The 19,700-nt window shown below is 37.5% G+C and overlaps 1 pseudogene; it reads left to right on the forward strand.

Moving 5' to 3' along the window:
* Positions 1–212: 212 nt before the first annotated feature.
* Positions 213–317, forward strand: LOC111719177 (annotated as a pseudogene).
* The last annotated feature ends 19,383 nt before the right edge of the window (positions 318–19,700 follow it).

The raw sequence follows: 19,700 nt of genomic DNA on the forward strand, positions 1-19,700 counted from the left end.
ATTAAAGCTGATGTGGTTTAGGAGAACAATTACTGATTCATTTGGGGTTCGGCACCAAATGATGAGATTATAGGCCCAAATGTTGGGGTTCAATCATGAGAAGCCTTCACAATGGCCATTTTCTTTTCTTTTCTTTTCTTTTTTTTTAAGCAAAAGATTTATTTAGGAGAAGAGATTATAAACAAAATAAAAAGATAAAATGGAGACACCAGGAGTTGTATGAAAGGAGAGAAGGTTAGCACTCTGTTCTAGTGGTCTTTACAACACATATGTACTGAAGACATTGCTCCCTATTCTGTGGCATTCAAATGTGAAATAGAGTGGGAGAGCATATAGTTATCAAGGAAGGGGTTTTTAACAGTTAATGATGGAAAAGACAAGTTCTCTAGTAGAAGTCACAATTAAACAGGAGAAAGGAAACACTCCATGAGGTTGGAGTGTGCCCTTAGTGGCAGGTTAAATGGCAAAATAGATTTTAGCACCCTAAAGGAGTTAGTTATAAAAAGGAGAAAGACACCATGAAGCATTTGGGGTGAGGAGACAACACATAGCATGGAGGAGGAGTGAAGAGAAAGACACCATGAAGCAGATGTTAGGAACCCCAAAAAAGGGTTCAGCAAAAATGGCAGGAGCCATGGACAGATGTATAGGGGAAATTCAGTCTCCAGGGGTTTGATATAACTCAGATTTCTGACTGGACATAGCAAGGCGGGGCTTCCCAGATCTTCACAGAGGCTAAATTGATCCCTGTTAGTGCCCTTCCCTGCCTGCCCCAGGGAATAATTCCATCAATACTCTGTCCAGTTCTCTCCCCACTGCGCCCAGTTATTGGGGACCTCATCAATAGCCAGTTTATATTCCCTTGGAAGAGTTCAATGAGGTGCTGAGTATGACATCATTTCACCCTTGGACTGAGAGACTTACCTCCACAGCCAGACCACCCCCAGCCTTGGGCAATCTATTCAAAGAATATGCCCCACCCAACCCTGAGCAGAACACAATGGCTACTCCACCAGGGTGGAGTCTTGAACAAGATTGTCCAATCTCCTTCCCAGCAATGTCCTTTAAGAGACTGGAACTTTTTAAAATCAAGTTTTTAGAAGAAGAGGAGAACTCTGGATTTCCCCCAAATTATTGGTTATTAATAATCCTTTTTTCTCATAGCTAGAGTGGATGGAAGGTGGTGGGATTTCTCTGATTATACCTAGTGAAAATGTGAATTCATAGAATGGAAGATTGAGACTAGAATCTTAAAAGATCTTTTTTTTTTTTTTTTTTTTTGGCAAATTTATTTATTTTTAATACACATTGCTGTATGAATCATGTTGGGAGAGAAAAATCAGAGGAAAAGGGAAAACAATGGGAGAGATTAAAAAACAGAAGAAAAGTAAATGTAGCATACATTCAATCTCCTTTAAAAGATCACTAAATAAATCTTAGAGGTGATTTGCTCCAATACTTTAATTTTTTATAGAGTAGTAAACTTCAGTTTTATATCTGGACTGTGCTGGTAAATGTTTAACAATCAACTCATCAGGAAGTGCTGAAACCCTTTTAAGTTTAACATTTTTCTCCATCACTTTCTCAAATCAAAACAAACAAACAAATCAGGCCCCCCCCCCTTTTTTTTTTTTTTTGGTAGTTTTTGTTGATATCCTGAAGTGTAAATGCTTACAATGTAAATTTAACAATCAGCTCCCACTTTCTCCAGCATACCCTTGGGTGAATCAGGAGTACTTACATCCCAAAATTAACACTCTTTAGTATAATCACTCCTGAGAAGAACCAGTAGGCAACAAGATTAAAAGAGTGTTGAATTTGGTATCAGGACCCGAGTTCAAATCCTCCTTCTGTCCTTTACAGTCTAGATGACCTTTGGCTAATCCCTTAACCTTTCTGAACCATAGTCCAGTAAAATGGGGGGATTGATGTAGAGGGCCCTGAAGATCCCTTCTAACTTTAATTAAATCTACAATCCTACCATATAAAACGGACTACTGACAAATCTAAAAAACAAAAAACAAAACAAAACAAAAAACCCCCACAATTCTGGAGACTCTTGGACAGGTGGGAACTGAGCCATTGATCTCTACCAATAAGGAGAGTCTGATGATGATGCTGATGAACGTTTGAGTCTCTGGTTACCCTTGCAATATGTGTAAAATGAAGCTTCGGTTCATGAGAGAAGTTTTGTTAACCTCCTGAAATCCCCCCGGATTTTCTCTTCCCCAGGCTGCATCTCCATCTTCCCTTAGCCGCTCTGTAGGTAGGAGTTCTCTGGCCCCTTCCTCCTCCTCTTGCCCCGATCCGCTTTGTCATGTCCTTCCTGACTTCAGACGATGGGTCACCAGGAGTTGGTTAAAGCCTCGCTGGGGTGTGAGAGTGCTCCCCGAGCACTGGCCCCTCCGGTGTGAGGGCCCTTTTCGGGGCTGCGCATCCACCTCTGGGGGCCGCTGGGTACCCAGGTCTGCGCTGGGGCTCCACAGCACGCCCAGCAGGCACACCCCAGCAAAACCATGTTGGCAGACGGGCTGAACCAGGTGGGGAGTAATTGTCAGACCTCCAGCCCATTGATGAGTTAGGGAGGCGTCTGCCCCAAGCGAGCGGAGACTCCCCAGAGGAACTGGCGGATGGGAACACCTTGTTCCCGGTCCGCGAAGGCGGCTGCGGCAGGTGCTGGGGAGGGCTCAAAGCCTGGTCAGGTATTACACGTGCCAAGGTCATCCTCTGCGTCCTGGGGCACTGCCAGCCTGCCTGACTTTGTCTTTCCCCAGGACCTGGAGGATTCTGGGAGGGAGAATGAGGCTGGGGACTCCCTTAATTTTTTTTTTTTTTTTTTTTTTTTTGCCTCCCTTAAATACAATTCACATGAATGGAGACATCACCTTGTGATGTCATTGAAAATCTCGTCTCTGAAAATGAAGAACAAGTAACAGCCCTGTGCGGAGACACCGAGAATGCAAAGGAAAAGCAAACATGGTCCCTGCCCCCAAGGAGCTTCCATTCTAATGCGACAATCGGGGATAGCCAAGGCAGATTGGTCCACAGCCGATGGAGCATCATGGGGGGGAAGGTAAATAGCCCATCCCGCCTGGATCACAAAACATAGGAAAGAGATGTCAGGAAGACGGGAAGAAATGGAAGGTCCAGACTGAGACAACCTTTAAATGACCAACAGAAGACTTGCAACTCCTAGAGAGCAAAGACTATCGCAGCTTTGCATCCTCAGCACTTTATGCAGCATTTTGCACATCATTAACTTATAAGTGCTTTTTCATTTATTCATGATCCTGTGTCCTTTCTCCCTGAGACTTTTCTGGAAGTAGAGAATGCTTCCCAAACAAAAAGCATCTGAGCTCACTTGGTTAAGGGAATTGAGGACATGGGGCCTGGGAAAAAAAGGAATCCCTCCCTCCCCTGAGCTTCTCAACAATTAATGGGGCACAGGTAGACTGATATTAATTGTGAAGATCCCTGTTTCTTTAGCTGAATGCCACTGCTTGAAGATTCATTACTGTGTCTTTTTAAAATTATGGTATTTTGCACAAAAGGAATAATAGGAGTGTGTTTCTTCTTGGATTATGTGAAATGGGGAAGAAAGATAAGGGTATTAATAGGAAATGAGGCATGAACTCTAATTTTGGAGATATTCCTGGCAATCCAGATGGGGCCAAAGAAATGAAGCAATTTTGTGAATATAGCACATTGTATGCAAAGTCTTTTTTAAAAAAATATTTTTAAGCCACAGACAGCAGAGAGGAACTTGAGCCAAAGGAGGGAAGGGGGGAAGGGGGAATTCAGGTACTTCTGGATTAGACAATTTCTTAAACTATCTGTAACTACAACATCAGTCCTTGATGCATATTAGGAACCAATCCAATCCCCCCTACTCCACATTTCCCTTTGGGGTACCTCTCCTTTTTTACACATAGAGTATACTGTGTACCCCTATCTTCTACACAAGGAGTTCCAATCCTCGTTTCATTACAATATGGCATGAAAGGGAGGAATGATTAGGGGAACCCTACAATCTAAGTGGGGTTCCAGGCCCTTTCCAGGAGACTTGAACATGTGCTCTGGTCTCTAACTGTGGGGACATGTCTGCTCTGAGGAATGTGAACTTCATTTGCTGAGATGATGCAGCAATTCCTTATTGGTCACTGTGTGTGTGTGTGTGTGTGTGTAAGTGTATCAAAGACTACTAAGCTGATCTTGCTACTCAGTAGTACATATATGCTACAGAATAAAGCTTCTTAAAATGTGGGTTATGACCCCATTTGGGGTCATGTAACTCAACATAGAGATTGTGAAAAATTTGGCAACTGTAAACAGCATCAAATATTCCACCAAGATTTAATTCTTTATGCAAAAAAAAAAAAAATGGCAATCATCTCATCAGTAAGCAAATTTGTTTTATCTATAATAAATAATAAAATTGTATTGTAGCAAAGATGTGTTTTAAAATAAATTTCATTATGATTTATTATCAGAAAATTTTTGATTTATATATTTATTTTATATCCCTGGGACTGGATAAATCTTGGATGAAAAGAGGTTGAGTGGAAAAAGTTTAAGAAGCTCTGCTGTAGAAAGATTCTACCCTCTTGCTTTTGAGCTTGTTATTTTGGAATTGTCAGTTGTCTCTTGAACTTCCATTGAGGGAGGGCGGAGGATTTCTCTCTTTTGTTCCCATTACCACTTATGGTAGATTTTGAATAAATGGCAAGAAATCATGTTCACGGGACTGGATCACAAGTGCCCAGTTGCCTCTTCTGTTCTGTATTTCAGGCTCGGGCAACCAGTAGCCACCAATAGCCACATATGGATGGTTCCAACCTTGATAGTTAACTCAGGAGTTCAAGAGTTTCTAGGTTTCTTAGTTGATCTAAGTGGTTCAATAGGAAATGCTTCCTGAAACTATACTACTTCCCTGGGGAAAAGAAGATTGACCACAGAATTATTCTGAACTAGTGAGCTATTCCTATCATACTTATCTGTTGCTCAAACAGTACAGATCTGAGATAAATGTGAAATATTTGTCTAGCAGTCCTACAAAGCTGTCTTTACCTCCCAGAAGAGTATAATTGGTATGTTAATTGGTGTGATTGGATTATTGTTTCATGTTTTAAAAATAAAAGTCTTTTGTAAAATATCAATAGGGAAGAGGGGGAGGAAATAAGTAGCTGTCCTATAGCTGATATCTACTTTGTATACTAAGTATCTTTCCCAAAAGGACACAATTATTCATTGCTGGGGAGATCTTAAACGTTTATTTAGTGATTTTCTTTGAAGTTTTACAATGATGGTGGTGGCAAGTATAATGAAACCAGAGAAAAAGCAAACAAACAAAAAAACCAACACAGAACCTAACTCCTCCATAAAACCAGGATTCTCCAGAAGGAATACAAGCCCTCTTGATCTGAAAGCCACAGTGAAAGGCTGTCCTCTGGGCCTTGGGTAACAGTAGCATCTAAAATTGGCCAGGATGATTCAGAAGTGCATGCAATCCAAAGCTGCAAGCTGACTCTACTTGTGAAGATGGAGGTTGGCTAGAGCTAGCCCTAGGTCCTGAGGATCTGAAGTTCTAACTCCTTTAGTCTCCTCTTTTCTTCTAGACTTTTAGAAAAACTACCACTTGACATTCACTTCCCCTGCCAAGGCAGACCAGGCAGTCAGAACCTTGAGCATTTCTAGAGCACAATGAATTGTGTAGAAATGCCTAATCTTTAAGTTTAACCTGAAGGAGGTCATCACCCCCCTCCTAACAATATTTCCCTCTCCTCAACCCTTTCCCTTCCAAAGCTATTGTTGACAGCCAAATCCTGGGGAGGATGGACCATGGCAATAACCCATTGGCCAGATTTCCAAATGTCCAAATGAGGCAGCCACAGTGAGATCTTATTCTAAACACCACCAAATGAAATAGGAGAGAAGTGGGGTACCTTAGAAGAATAACCAATTGATTTGGATTTAAGTACTAGCATTGCTTCTGTGTGACCCAATGTCATTAAAAATTGATTTTGGTAAATTTAATACTAATCATTAATTCAATTAAGCTGGCTTCATAACTGTTTATATAAATAGTTTATCTAAATTTATATAAATATATTAATTTCAGTAATAAAACATTATGATACTTTTTCAGTCATTTCTTTTAAACCTGGATCAGAATTCACTATCCAGTCTTTCATATTCATTTTTCTACTTAAATAATTGTTGGTTATGTGTAGTCTATATTTTTGGTTCTGCTCTCTCTCCATTTGGTTTTAGTTCATTAAGATCTTTTATTAATCCATACATTTGTCTATTTTAACTACATTATACTATTCCTTTCCATTACTATACCACAAGGATTTGTAACCTAGGACCCATCTCTGAGGTTTCTCTCTCTCTCTCTCTTCCTCCCATCCAATCTATTGCTTGAGCTTGTTGATTCATCTCCTCCAACTCTTTCATCCTTCCCCTGCTCTTAATTTATACCACAACTACCTTACTCCAGGACCTCCTCCCTTCTTGATTATTCCATTCATCTCCTAATTGGTCTAATTGGTCTACCTGTACCCCATCTCTTCCCTCTCCAATCAATCCATGGAGCTGCCAAATACATATTCCTAAAGCAGAGGTATGTCTTAAGAAGCTCTAATGACACCCTCTTATTATCTTAAGGATAAAATGGAAACTCTTTTGTTTGGCATTTGAAGTCTTTCACAATCTGGCTCCAGCCCACTTCTCCAGACCAATTAAGTATTATTCCACCTCACTATGTGTTCCAGTCAAACTGTCCTTCTCCTCTCATTCACATGCACATTCTCATGCACAATATTCCATCTTCCAACTCTGCTTTGTATAGCTGCATTCCAGGCCTGCAGGTCTGTCCTCCTCACCTCCACTTCTTGAAACTCTGGTTCCTTTCAAGGTTCAATTCAAGTACCATCTTCAACAAAGGGACTTTCCTGATCCCCCTGTGAGTGCCTCCTCTATGTCATTCTATATTTATTTGTATGTCTTAAATATTTACAACATATTTGAATTCATCTTCATGAGTTCAAATCCATCCTCAGATATTAGTTGTGTGACCCTGAACAAGCCCCAGTTTCCTCATCTGTAAAATGAGTCAGAGAGGGAAATGGCAAATTACCCCAGTGTCTCTGCCAAGTATCTTTTATAAATGGTGTCACAGAGAGTAAGGCATGACTGAACAACAAAATTGTATATTTGCTTGTCCGTGAAATTGATACACGTTTGTAGTAAAATATAAATGTCTTGAGGGTAGAAGCTCTCATTTTTATAAAACCTAATATAATAGGTGTTTAATAAATACTTTTACATTGATTGCATCTATTTATTTAAACATTTAATATTGGACATTTGGGTTGCCTCTAGGTTTGGGATTTTTTAAAATTATAAATAATGGTCCTATGAAAATCTTTGGATAAGTAATTCTTTTTTTATAGAACATTTTCAAGATATATTCTCAGCAATGAGTAATATCATTTTTGTAATGTTTACTATATATTGCTAGATTTTTGTCCCAAAATATTCTTCTAGTTTCTAAATCCATCAACAAAGTTTATTTCTACATGGTTTCATCAGCACTGAATTTCATTGTTTTTTATTATTTTTGCAGATAAAATAGTTAACCTCAAAGTTCTTGTAATTTGTATCTTTGATGAACAAGACTTTTCATCTTTTCATTTTCAAATTAATGCATGACATTTTTGTGATTCTTCTATTTGAAAACTGTTCATATGCTTTGACCATTTATCCATTATGAAGTGGGAATTACTTTTATACATTTTTAAAAATTGTGAATATACTTCAATCAAGTTTTTATCTGTCATTTTGCCACAAATATTTTTCTTAGTTTGTGATTTTTCTTTTATGTATATTCCTTTAACCGTGCTCAAAGAGTTATCAAACTGTGCATACCCTTTGACCAGCAGTGTTACCACTGGGCCTATATCCCAAAGAGATCTTAAAGGAGGAAAAGGGACCCACATGCACAAAAAAAGTTTGTGGCAGTCCTCTTTGTAGTGGCCAGAAACTGGAAACTGAGTGGATGCCCATCAATTGGAGAATGGCTGAATAAGTTATGTTATATGAATGCTATGGAATATTATTGTTTTGTAAGAAATAACCAGCAGGATGATTTCAGAGAGGTCTGGAGAGACTTCCATGAACTGATGCTGAGTGAAGTGAGCAGAATCAGGAGATCATTATACACGGCAACAACAAGACTTTATGACGATCAGTTTTGATGGATGTGGCTCTCTTCAACAATGAGAGAATTCAAACCAGTTCCACTTGTTCAGTGACGAAGAGAGCCATCTACACCCAGAGAGAGAACGGTGGGAACAGAGTGTGGAACAACATAGCATTTTCACTCTTTTTGTTGTTTGCTTGTATTTTGTTTTGCCTCTCTTTTTTTTTTTTTCTAGTTTGATTTAATTTTTCTTGAGTAGCAAGATAATTGTATAAATATATATGCATATATTGGATTTAACAAATATTTCTACCATGTTTAACATATATTGGACTATTTGCCATCTAACAGAGAAGGTGGGGAAGTGAAGGGAAAATTGGAACACAAGGTTTCGCAAGGGCTAATGCTGAAGAATTGTCCACATATAAAAAGCTTTAATAAAAAAATTATATTCCTTTGATTGTACAGAGATATTAAAAAAAAGTAAAAAAAAATGTAATGTAATTTAAGTGCATCTATCTTGTCTCTAATAATCAATCTTTTTGATAAAAGGAAAGGTTACCTCTTCTCCAAAAGTGTGATATTGGAATATTCCATTTTCTTTCATTTTTTTCTAGTCATTTTTTAAATGTTTAAGTCTATCATAAGTTGAAATTCATTAACTTATACCATGAGAGGTATGTATGAGTTTAAATATATTCCCAGCCAAACACCTGGTCAATTTTCCCAGGGATAATTTTTTTAAGTTTCCTTACCAAATTTTTATTTCCTATAATTTATCAAATACTAATCTTTTATACATACTTGATTGGATGCCTGGTCTATCCATTCCATGCCACTGAAAAGTTACCATATTTGGGGGTCAATTTTAGATAATTTTATAACCATTTTGTAAGGTTAAGCCAATTCTGAGTCCAAAATCTGTGGTGTTTGGTTGCTTGGAGGAGAGCATAAGCCCAGTCAAGCTCTAAAAAGGAAATAGAGTCTCTCCCTTTCCCCCAGCTCTCTCTTCCTCCTGGGCTAGAGGATGGCCTTGGAATTTGGACAATTGGAGTATGAACATCAGCATTCTAGGACCAACAACGACTTACAGCAAGGTCTATAGTGAGGGTTGACAGACACCAGCCAGCGTCAGCACTCTACAAGGACAGAAAGCTGCACCAGTGAAAGGGGAACAACCTGAGAACTCCAGCAAAAGGATTTTAAAGGAGTCAGGAACTACTTTCTTGGTCACATGTACTCCACACTTGAATGTCTTTTCCCCTGGCTTTCATATGTACTTGTGGGAGAGTGTCTCCCAGACTTTTGGGGGGATGTTTTCTGCCAACTATTCTTATTTTCCTCCTTTAGTAAATATATTCTTTCTTTTCTTTTTTGAGGGGTTGAAGGGGAAGCCTCTTTTCCCATCCCCATCCCCACCTTCTGCCAAATAATTTATTTTCTCTCCTATCTTCAATTGCCACTAAGGGGAAAAAAATTAAAAAAAAAATTCTTGGATAAATATACCCAGTAAAGCAAAACAAACTCCCACATTGACCATGTCCAAGAACATGAGTCTCATCTTGCAGAATGAGTCCAGCACCTCTCTGTTAGGAAGTGGGTAATGGTCTTCATCCTTGGTCTTATGGAATCCTAGTTGGTCATCGCATTGACTTAAGGTCAATCTTTCTTTTTCTTTTTTTTTGCTGAAGCAACTGGAATTAAATGAGGTGGCCAGGACCACACAGCCAGGAAGTGTTAAGTGTCTGAGGCCAGATTTGAACTCAGGTCCTCCTGACTTCAGGGCTCTATCCACTGCTCCACCTGGCTGCCCTGACCTTATTTAAGTCTTTCAAAGTTGTTCTTTCCTCACAACATTGTTGTTACATGAGTCACCCTACTTCAGCTCACTTCATTCTCAATCATTTTACAAGACTTCCTAGATTTCTTTGAAATTATCTCTTTCATCTTTCTTATGTACAGTGACAGTGCTATGCTATAATTCAGCCATTCTTCAATTGATGGAAACTACTTGAGTTTCCAGTTTGTTGACATCACAAATGGAGCTGATATAAATATTCTTGTACATATGGGTGTTTTTCTTCTTTCTTTGGTCTCTTTGGGATGGAGTAATGATATTGCTGGGTCAAAGAATATGCAATGGTTGGTAACTTTACAGGTATAATCACGTTGCTTTCCAGAGTGTTTGGACCAATTCGTAGCTTCATCAACAGTGCATTAATGTGCCTGTTCTTCTGCAGTCCCCATTGTCCCCCAAACATCAGTCATTTTTCTTTTTTGTTCATTTTTTTACTGAGGCAATTGGAGTTAAGTGACTTGCCCAGGGTCACACAGCGAGGATTTTTTTTTTGTTCATTTTGCGAGAATTTCAGAGGGCTTTCACTTACATTTCTGTAATTATTTATGATATGGATATTTTTTTCATATGAATATTGGTAGTCATTTTTTCCTATTCAGGGGCAGCTAAGTGGCACAGTGGATAAAGCATCAGTCCTGAAGTCAGGAGGACCTGAGTTCAAATCTGACCTCAGACACTTAATACTTACTAGCTGAGTGACCCTGGGCAAGTTACTCAACCCCAATTGTCTCAGCAAAAAAAAAAAAAAAAAAAAGTGCCTATTCATGTCCTTTGACAATTTATTAATTGAGGGATAAACACCTCTTTCTTTTTTTTAATTAAAGCTTTTTATTTACAAAGCATATGCATGGGTAATTTTTCAACACTGACCCTTGCAAAACCTTCTGTTCCAAATTTTCCCCTCCTTCCCCCACCTCCTCCCCTAGATGGCAGGTAGTCCAATACATTAAATATGTTAAAGTATATGTTAAATCCAACATATGTATACATATTTATACAGTTATCTTGCTGCACAAGAAAAATCAGATCAAGAAGGAAGAAAAAACACTGCGAAAGAAAACAAAATGCAAGCAAACAACAACAGAGAGAGTGAGAATGCTATATTGTAAACACCTCTTTCTAAAAGCTAACTAAGTCTGATTGATGATTACAGAGGGAAGCACAACAGTGGGGGCTCATGAGCTATCAAATGACAACACCCTAGAATTCTGACGGAAGATATGGTAGTGACCTTCTGGAAGCTTAACCTGCAAGTTCTAAATGGGTTTGGAGAGGAACTCCAGTATATGTGGCAAAAATGTATTTTAAAGTTCTGGGAGTGTAAAACTGGTTCATTGGCATTTTTTTCAGTGTGTCCCTCCATAGGCTTAATTTTTAAAAATCTGAACTTAACATATCCTTTGCTCCAGCAATATCACTACTAAGTATGTATCCAAAAAGATCATAAAAAAGGGGAAAAAATTGACATGTACAAAAATATTTATGTCATCTCTTTTTATGGCGGCAAAGAATTGGAAATTGAAGGGATGCCCATTAATTGGGGAATGGCTGAACAAGTTGTAGTATATAAATGTAATGGAGTATTATTGTTCTATAAGAAAAGGTAGATTTCAGAAAAATTTGGAAAAACTTACATGAACTGATGCTAAGTGAATAGAACCAGGAAGATATTTTATGTGGTAACAACAACATTGTGTGATGAGCAACATGATAGATTTAGCTCTTCACAGTGATACAGTAATCCAAGACAATTTCAAAAGATTTGTTATGATAAATGCCATCCACATCCAGAAAAAGAACTATGAAGTCTGGTGCAGATTAAAGCATATTATTTTTATTTTTACTTTTCTAAGTTTGTTTTATTGTTTTTTGTTTTGTTTTGTTTTTCATGGTTTTTCCCTTATGTTCTGATTCTTGTTTCACAACATGACTATTATTTAAATACATGATTGTACATGTATAACCTATATTGTATTGCTTGCTATTTGGGGGAAGAGAAGGAAAGGGAAAGAGAGAGAAACATTTCAAACTCAAACTCTTACAAAAATGAACATTGAAAGTTTTCTTTCAAATGGAATGCAATTGGAAATTGCATTGGAAAAAAAAATACTGCTTAAAATAAAAAGGTAAATGTTAAAGAGAAAAAGTAAAATAAAATGATGCACACATACAAACCATGAGAAAGAAAAAGCAAACAAATGAATTTAAAAGGTGAAAATACCATGCTTTGATCCACATTCAATCTGCATAGCTCTCTCTCTGGATATGGATGGCATTTTCCATCACAAGTCTATTGGAATTGAGAAGATCCAAGTCTAGTACAGTTGATTATCACATAATCTTGTTGTTACTATGTACAACGTTCTCCTGATTCTGTTCACTTCACTCAGCATCAATTCATGGAAATCTTTCTAGGCTTTTCTGAAATTGGCCTGCTCATCATTTCTTATACAACAATAATATTCCATTACATTCATATACCATAACTTATTCAGCCATTCCCCAGTTGATGGGCATCCATTCAATTTCCAATTCCTTGCTACGACAAAAAAAGTCTCCTTTTCTTTTTCTGCGTTACTCATACTCACTGTGAGAATTCCCCAATGCTCTCTTCTCTTAGGCCCTCTTTTCTTCTCTCTACATTCTCTCACTTGTTGATCTCATCAGTTTTCATGAATTCAATTTTTATCTCAATACAGATGGCTCCTAGAACTCCATATCCAACTTGTGTCTTTTTCCTGAGCTCCAGACCCACATTAACAACTTTCTGTTGAACAGCATGTCTTGCACAGCCTCTCAAACACAAAATGTTTAAAACGGAACTCATTGTCTTTTCCCCAAACTTCTTCTGATCTTCCTTTTTATTGCTGAGGACACGGCCATCTTTCCAGTCACTCAATCTGCAACCTTGTTGATGTCCTTGACTTCTCTCTCTTGCTTATCCCATGTAGCTAATCAATTATCAAATCTTGTCATGTTAAATATTTCTCCTTTTCATTCCTGTAGCCATTAAAGTTCAGGTTCATCATGTTTTGTCCAAACTATTACACTACTTTTCTAATTGGTCTCCCTCAAATCTTCCTTCCCTAAAGGAAGTGGACTAAATCAATTGTTAAATACACAAGCAGGTGAATCAGTGGCCAAATGTGCAATCATTTTTGTTAACTGCTACCTAGCAATTGGTCAGTTCTTAATATAGCATCTGGTACATAGTAAGCAATTAATGAATGTTAATTATTTAGTTTCTGTTTGTTTCTCAGCATTTGTAAATATTTCAGTTATTCACTTCTTTTTCAAAAAGAATATTTAAAAAATACTGTTAGCTCTACTCTTCTCAAGTTCCCTTCCTATTGAAAAAAAAAAAAAACTCTTGTAAGAAATATGCATAATCAATCAAGTAAAACAAATCAGCTTAATGGCCATGTATGAAAATGAAATGTATTATCTTGTATTATCAGTAAGAACACTATGATCTCTCTGTCAAGAGGTGAGTGGTCTGTTTCATCATTAGTCCTCTGGAATTCTGGTTGATCTTTGCACTTATCAGAGGTCTTAAATCTTTCAGTGTTGGGATTGTTATTGGTTTTTTGCAGTGTTATCACAAAGACAGTTCTGTTGTTCACATCACTCTGCATCATCAGTTCATGTAAATTTTTCCAGGTTTTCCTGAAAATGCTAGCTTTCATCATTTTTTATTCCATTATTTGTATATTCCATGATTTATTCAGCCATTTCCCAATTGACAGACTCCTCTTGCTTTCTAGTTCTTTGCTACCACAAATATTTTTTTCTTCTACAAACATTTTTGCACATATGGGTCTTTTCTCTCATCTTTCTCTCATCCCTTTGGGTCATCAACCTAGGCCAAAAGAATTTCTTTTCGATAAATGGGTGATTCTTTCTATTTTTTTGTTTTGCCCTCTCTTCTAAGAGGTCTAATCAGTTTTAAATTATGAATTCTTGAAATATGTTATCCAGAGTTCTTTTGATGTGATTTTCAGTTGGTTCAATGATTTTTAAATTGTTTCATCTCAATCTGTTTTCCATGTCAAATACTTTTGATTTTTTCCCAATCTTTTCATATTTTTTGTTGTCTCATAGAGTCATGATTTTTGTCTGGTGGGTTCTAATCTTCAGGAGTCAGGGTAAGATTTTGTATTTCTTATACTTAATCTATGTATTCCCTTCTCAAATATTTATATCAGGTTCTCATTTTATCTATAATAATCTTTTCTAAAATCTCTTGTTTCACCTCCTTAAAATGTTGTAATTACCATCTGGGCTTTCTGGTCTGGGGAATAAGAATGGTCAATGATCAAATCCTCTAAAGAAGTTGATATTATTATTAAGCCAAGCCAAGAAAAGAGCAGCTACTTGTAATTGGCAGAAAGATATCTAGAAAGTTTGTCATCCATCATTGCTATATTAAGCTTGCCAAGCTATGATCTGAGAGGCCCCATCTGTTTCCTCTTTCTGTTCAGGTGGTCTCTGATATTCTTCAGCAATAATATTGCTTCTGTTTCTGTTTCCATTGACTTTTTTTATCCAACTGCTCTCCATTCTTTCCCAGCTCTTGCTACTGAATCTATTCTCTGGTGTATTCTTATTATAATACAATTCAAGGAATGTGCTGGAGTCAGCTCAAACCTACCCTCAGGAGATTGTTAATTTTCAGTTTGAGTATTTAATCCAGGCTTAATCTATCCTTTTCTTGATTGTCTAGAATCCAAAGCTTCTTAAATTATGGGTCACAACCTTATATGTGGGGGTCTGGAAATTATGATTTGTTATCAGTAAATATTTGATTTGTATGGTTATTTTATATATCTGTACACAAGGAGTCATGTAAAAATTTCTCAGGAGAAAATGGGTCACAAAAGGAAAAAATTTAAGAAGCCCTGGTCTAGACTAGGAGTATCAAACTCAAAAAAAAGTGGATCCCTGAAGGACCCATGTTGACTTAGGAAACCTCAAATTAGCATTACCTATGTTGTATTATGCTCTTATTTGTTTTGTTAAACATTTCCCAATTACATTTTAATCTGGTTCAATTCACTCAGGACTTTTGCTGGCCCTATCAAGCCACCTACAACAACTTGATACATTTGGCTTAGACTTTAAATGAAGAAAATGTCAATAATACAGATTCAGTTTGTCCTAGGGGCAGCTACTTGGTGCAGTGGATAGAGCACCCCCACAGTCAGGAGGCCCAGAGTTCAAATCTGGTTTCAGATACATTCTAGTTTGTGTGACCCTGGACAAGTCAGTTAACCCTAATTGCTTAGACTCCAAAAAAGTTTGTCCTGTTTATAATCTGCCCTCCCCTCCCAAACTGGTCTTTCAACATTTGCCAGCAGGATATTACCAAAGAAATGTTTAATTCAAAAAGATGGGTAATCTTGTAGTAGGAGTAAAGGATGACGAGTGAAATGATCCCATGTGTTTCATTAGGATCCTTGCAATACCAAGGGAATTTGGAGAAGGTCCCCAGCTTGTTAGGTAGCCTCCCTTTGTGAATTTGGGGGAAGGCATGGAAAGGAATCTCACAGACTGGTTAGACACGGCATGCTCATAGGAAGCTCTTAATAATAAATGCTTCTTCAATTGCATCATCAACCATGCTTTCTGTATAGACATCTAAGGACATGGATTTTATTGAAGACTCTTTTCTTGGCTTTTGTTTCTTGATCATTTATGGGCATGTCTCCTATTTGCCCCCCTACATTGTAACTACTCTCTATGATAGCTAGTTTTGTGGAGAGGCTTCTTCTCCCCCTCTTCCCCCCCCTTTTTAAAAATCTTTTCTGATTAGATTTGCAAGACTCTGGAAAAAGGAATCATTTGCCCAGCTTTTATTTTATATATATATATATATATATATATATATATATATATTACATACACACACACACACACACACACACACAAAATTTCTGGACAGAACATTTTAAATTATGATCCATAAATGAAAAACCTCTTCTCAGACATTATCTTATGATCCAAATGTTTACTTCCCAGATCTGATTTTCTCTTTGGAAGCCTTTGACTTTGATCTGTAGGCTTTAGCAGTGATTAAAACCAACCAATCAAAAAATAAAGAGATTACCTTCATCTATGTCTCTAATTGATTATCAGTTTCTTGCCCAGGAATCATTAGACATCTTTTCTAGATTCCTTCTGGTAGCATCATTTATTCCCAGGTGAATATTAAAAAATGTAGTAGTTGTCAAATCTTTTATGATTTGGATCCTGAAGATAATTTAATCATAATTATTGCCTATTAAATATATTATATAATTTATAACCGTAATATATAATTATACTAGAATATAATTATATTAAATATAATTTATAATATAATAAATATAATATAACATATAATCAATATATCAAAATAAATTTAAAAATAATAAATATAAAAATATAATAAATGATTAATTTATTATCATAATTATTGTGTATTAAATATATTGAGTAATATAAAATTTTATATATAATTTACTATCACAATTATATGTTAAACATATTATATAAAATATTATTTATAATTATTATACATAACTTCATTATAATGACCAATGTTGGGTCCAGAGAAGAGATGAGAAAACATATTCCCCTTTTCCTTTCTTTGCAGAGATGGAGGAGAATTATCAATCCACCAGTAAGCATTTATGAACTGACTACTATGCTTAGCCACTGTAATAAGTCCTCACTCTTTCTCAACTCCTTTGCTGATCTTCATCTGGATCATGACCACCAACCATGGGTTCTGCTTTGGGCTCCCTTCTCATCTCATAGTATGTTATCTCACTTGGTGATATTTGGTGGATTAAATTTTCAACTCTATATGGTTATCTCTCTATAATATATATATATATGTATATTTATACACAGTCATATACATACATATATACATTCACTTATTCTTTTATTTATACATGTGTCTATATCTCCAGCCTTCTCTCTCTCCTAAGCTCTGGTCTCAAACTCAAATTACAACTGACTTTTGGACAGTCTGGACAGTCCTGTGGGGCACCTCAAACTCATCATATCCCAAATGGAATCTATTATCTTTCCCCTAAAATATTTCTCTCTTCAAAACTTTCCTGTTACTGTAGAGGGCACTAACACCTTCCCTGTCACTCAGGCTTGAAATCTTGATTTCATCATGTTCTATTCTTCATTCACACTCACTCCCCATTCACAATCTTTCCAACATCTTTTGTGTTTTCACAACATCTCTTGTATGATTGCACAGCCCCCATCCTGGTGCAATCCCTCATCACTTCCCACCTGGATTATTGCAACCGCTTTCTAACTAGTCTACCTGTCTCAAGTTTCTCCCTCCAATTCATCCTCCACTCAACTATCAAAATGAGGGACCTAAAATAAAAGTCTGACCACATTGCTCCCCCAATCAATAAACTCTAATGTTGGCGATCATCTTTATGATCAAAGATAAAGTCCTCTGTTTGGTGTTTAAAGCCCTTCATAATCTACCCCTTCCTACACACCTTTTTACCTTATGTCTTACGCTGTAGTACATTGACGACACTGGCTTCCTTTATGTTCCTTGAATAAAATCCTCCATTTCCCAACTGGAAATGGAGCATTTTTCCTGGAAATGCATGGAATGCTCTTTCTTCTCATCTCTCCTCCTAGCTCCTGTCTTTCTTCAAATCCCAAGTAAGATTCAAAAATCTTACTTTTTATAGGAAGCTTCTCCTTATCCTTCTTAATTCTCATGCCCTACTTCTGTTGCTTATTTCCAATTTATACAGTATATGTCTTATTTGTATGTGATTATTTGCATGTTGCTCCTTTAGATTATGATCAAAGATCAAAATCAGACTGTCTTTAACTTTTCTTTATACCCCTAACATTTAGCACAGTGTCTGGCACATGGCAGGTAAGCACTTAATATATGAAGAAGTCTTTAATGGTTAGTAAGGAGCCATTGGAGTTTATCAAACAATCAAATGATACTCTTAGCTCTGAGCTTTAGGTAAATGGATTGGAACTCTGGGTACTCTGTCAGACTGGGTTAATGTATCAGTCAGTTTTGCTAAAGGCTCTGTTTTATGTTACAGTGGATGGCTTCTTGGAAATGAATTCAATATTAATAAAAAAAGATCAATAATACTTTTTGTAAGTACTTATTGTTCTAAGAGACTAAGATGCCTAAAATTCTCAGATTCTAAAAGTCTATGGAGTATAACATGTTGTTTCTTTGATTTTAAGTTTCTAAAAGACTAAGATGCTGAATTTCTAAGAGTCTCCCCGAAGGAGTCAGGCTAGATATCTTCCATCTGCCCCAAAGGACATCCCCCTGCCCCAAACTTCCATCTGTGTCAGCCCAAGGCCATTTCTACCTCCTGCTGCCAGGCTAATCTCCCAACCTCTGGTGCAAAGAGGGGAAACCCATTCTTTGACTTAAATCCAAGGAAATTTACCAAGTCTAAGTTCCTATATGTCCAAGTGATCCCATTCAATCCCATTTCTCCGAACAGATTGCTCCCACTCTTTCCCTTATTTTCAATCTTCCCCTGTCTATTGGCTCATTCCCCACTGCCTACAAACTTGCCCATATTTCCTCCTCCTCAGAAAACCCTTCACTTGGATCCTTCTGTCCCTGCGATTGTCCCCTCTCTCTTCTTTCCTTTGTAGTTAAACCCCTACACTACAGATGCTGACCTTCTCCTTCCACCAACACTACTCTCTCCAAAGTTAGCAATGATCTCACAGTTGCCAAATCCAAAGGCCATTTCTCCCTCCTCATTCTTGACCTCTCTGCAGCCTTTGACACTGTTGATTATTCTCTCTTCCTCTACACACTGTTCTCTCTAGATTTTCACAGAACTCCTCTCTCCTGGTTCTTCTTCTACCTCTCTGATCACGCCTCTTGTCTTCTCTGCTGAATCCTCCTCCAGATGACACTTTCTAACCTCCCTCCCAGTGTTCTGTCCTGGGCCCTCTTTTCTTCTCCCTGTATATGACCTCCCTTGGTGATCAGCTTCCATGGATTTAATTACCATTTCCAATGCCAAAGATTCTCAAATCAATTTATATTGTCCCAATCTCTGTTGATTTCCAGTCTCTCACTTCCTAATGTCTTTCAGACATTTCTAATCAGATGTTCAGTAGACAACTTAAACTTATGTTCTAAATAGAATTTATTATCTTTCCCCCTCAATCTTCCCCATCTCCCCAATAGTTTTCCTATTACTATAGAGAGCAATACCATTCTCCCAGTCCCTCAGGCTCAAAGCCTAGGGGGTCCTCATGAAATTTTCACCCCCCATATCCCAGCTGTTGCTAAGGCTAGTCTGTCTAATTTCTACAACATGTCTCACATACATGTCTTCCCTCCTCTGCCACTGACCCCCCTCTAATATAGGTCCTCTACACTGCATCCTTGGACCAGTGCAATAGCTTGCTGGTGGGTCTGTCTGCCACAAGTCTCTCCCAATTTTAGTTACCTGCCAAAGTAACTTTCCTAAAGCCCAGGTCTGACCATGTCATTCCTTCCCTTCCCTACCCCACCCCACTCCCACACATTCCAGCGTGTGCCTCCAGGATCAAATACAAAATGTTTTGTTTGGCATTTAATGCCCTTCAGAATCTAACCCCTCCTTCCTT

The sequence above is a fragment of the Sarcophilus harrisii genome, chromosome 1 (assembly GCF_902635505.1).
Source record: "Sarcophilus harrisii chromosome 1, mSarHar1.11, whole genome shotgun sequence".
Lineage (NCBI taxonomy): Eukaryota > Metazoa > Chordata > Mammalia > Dasyuromorphia > Dasyuridae > Sarcophilus > Sarcophilus harrisii.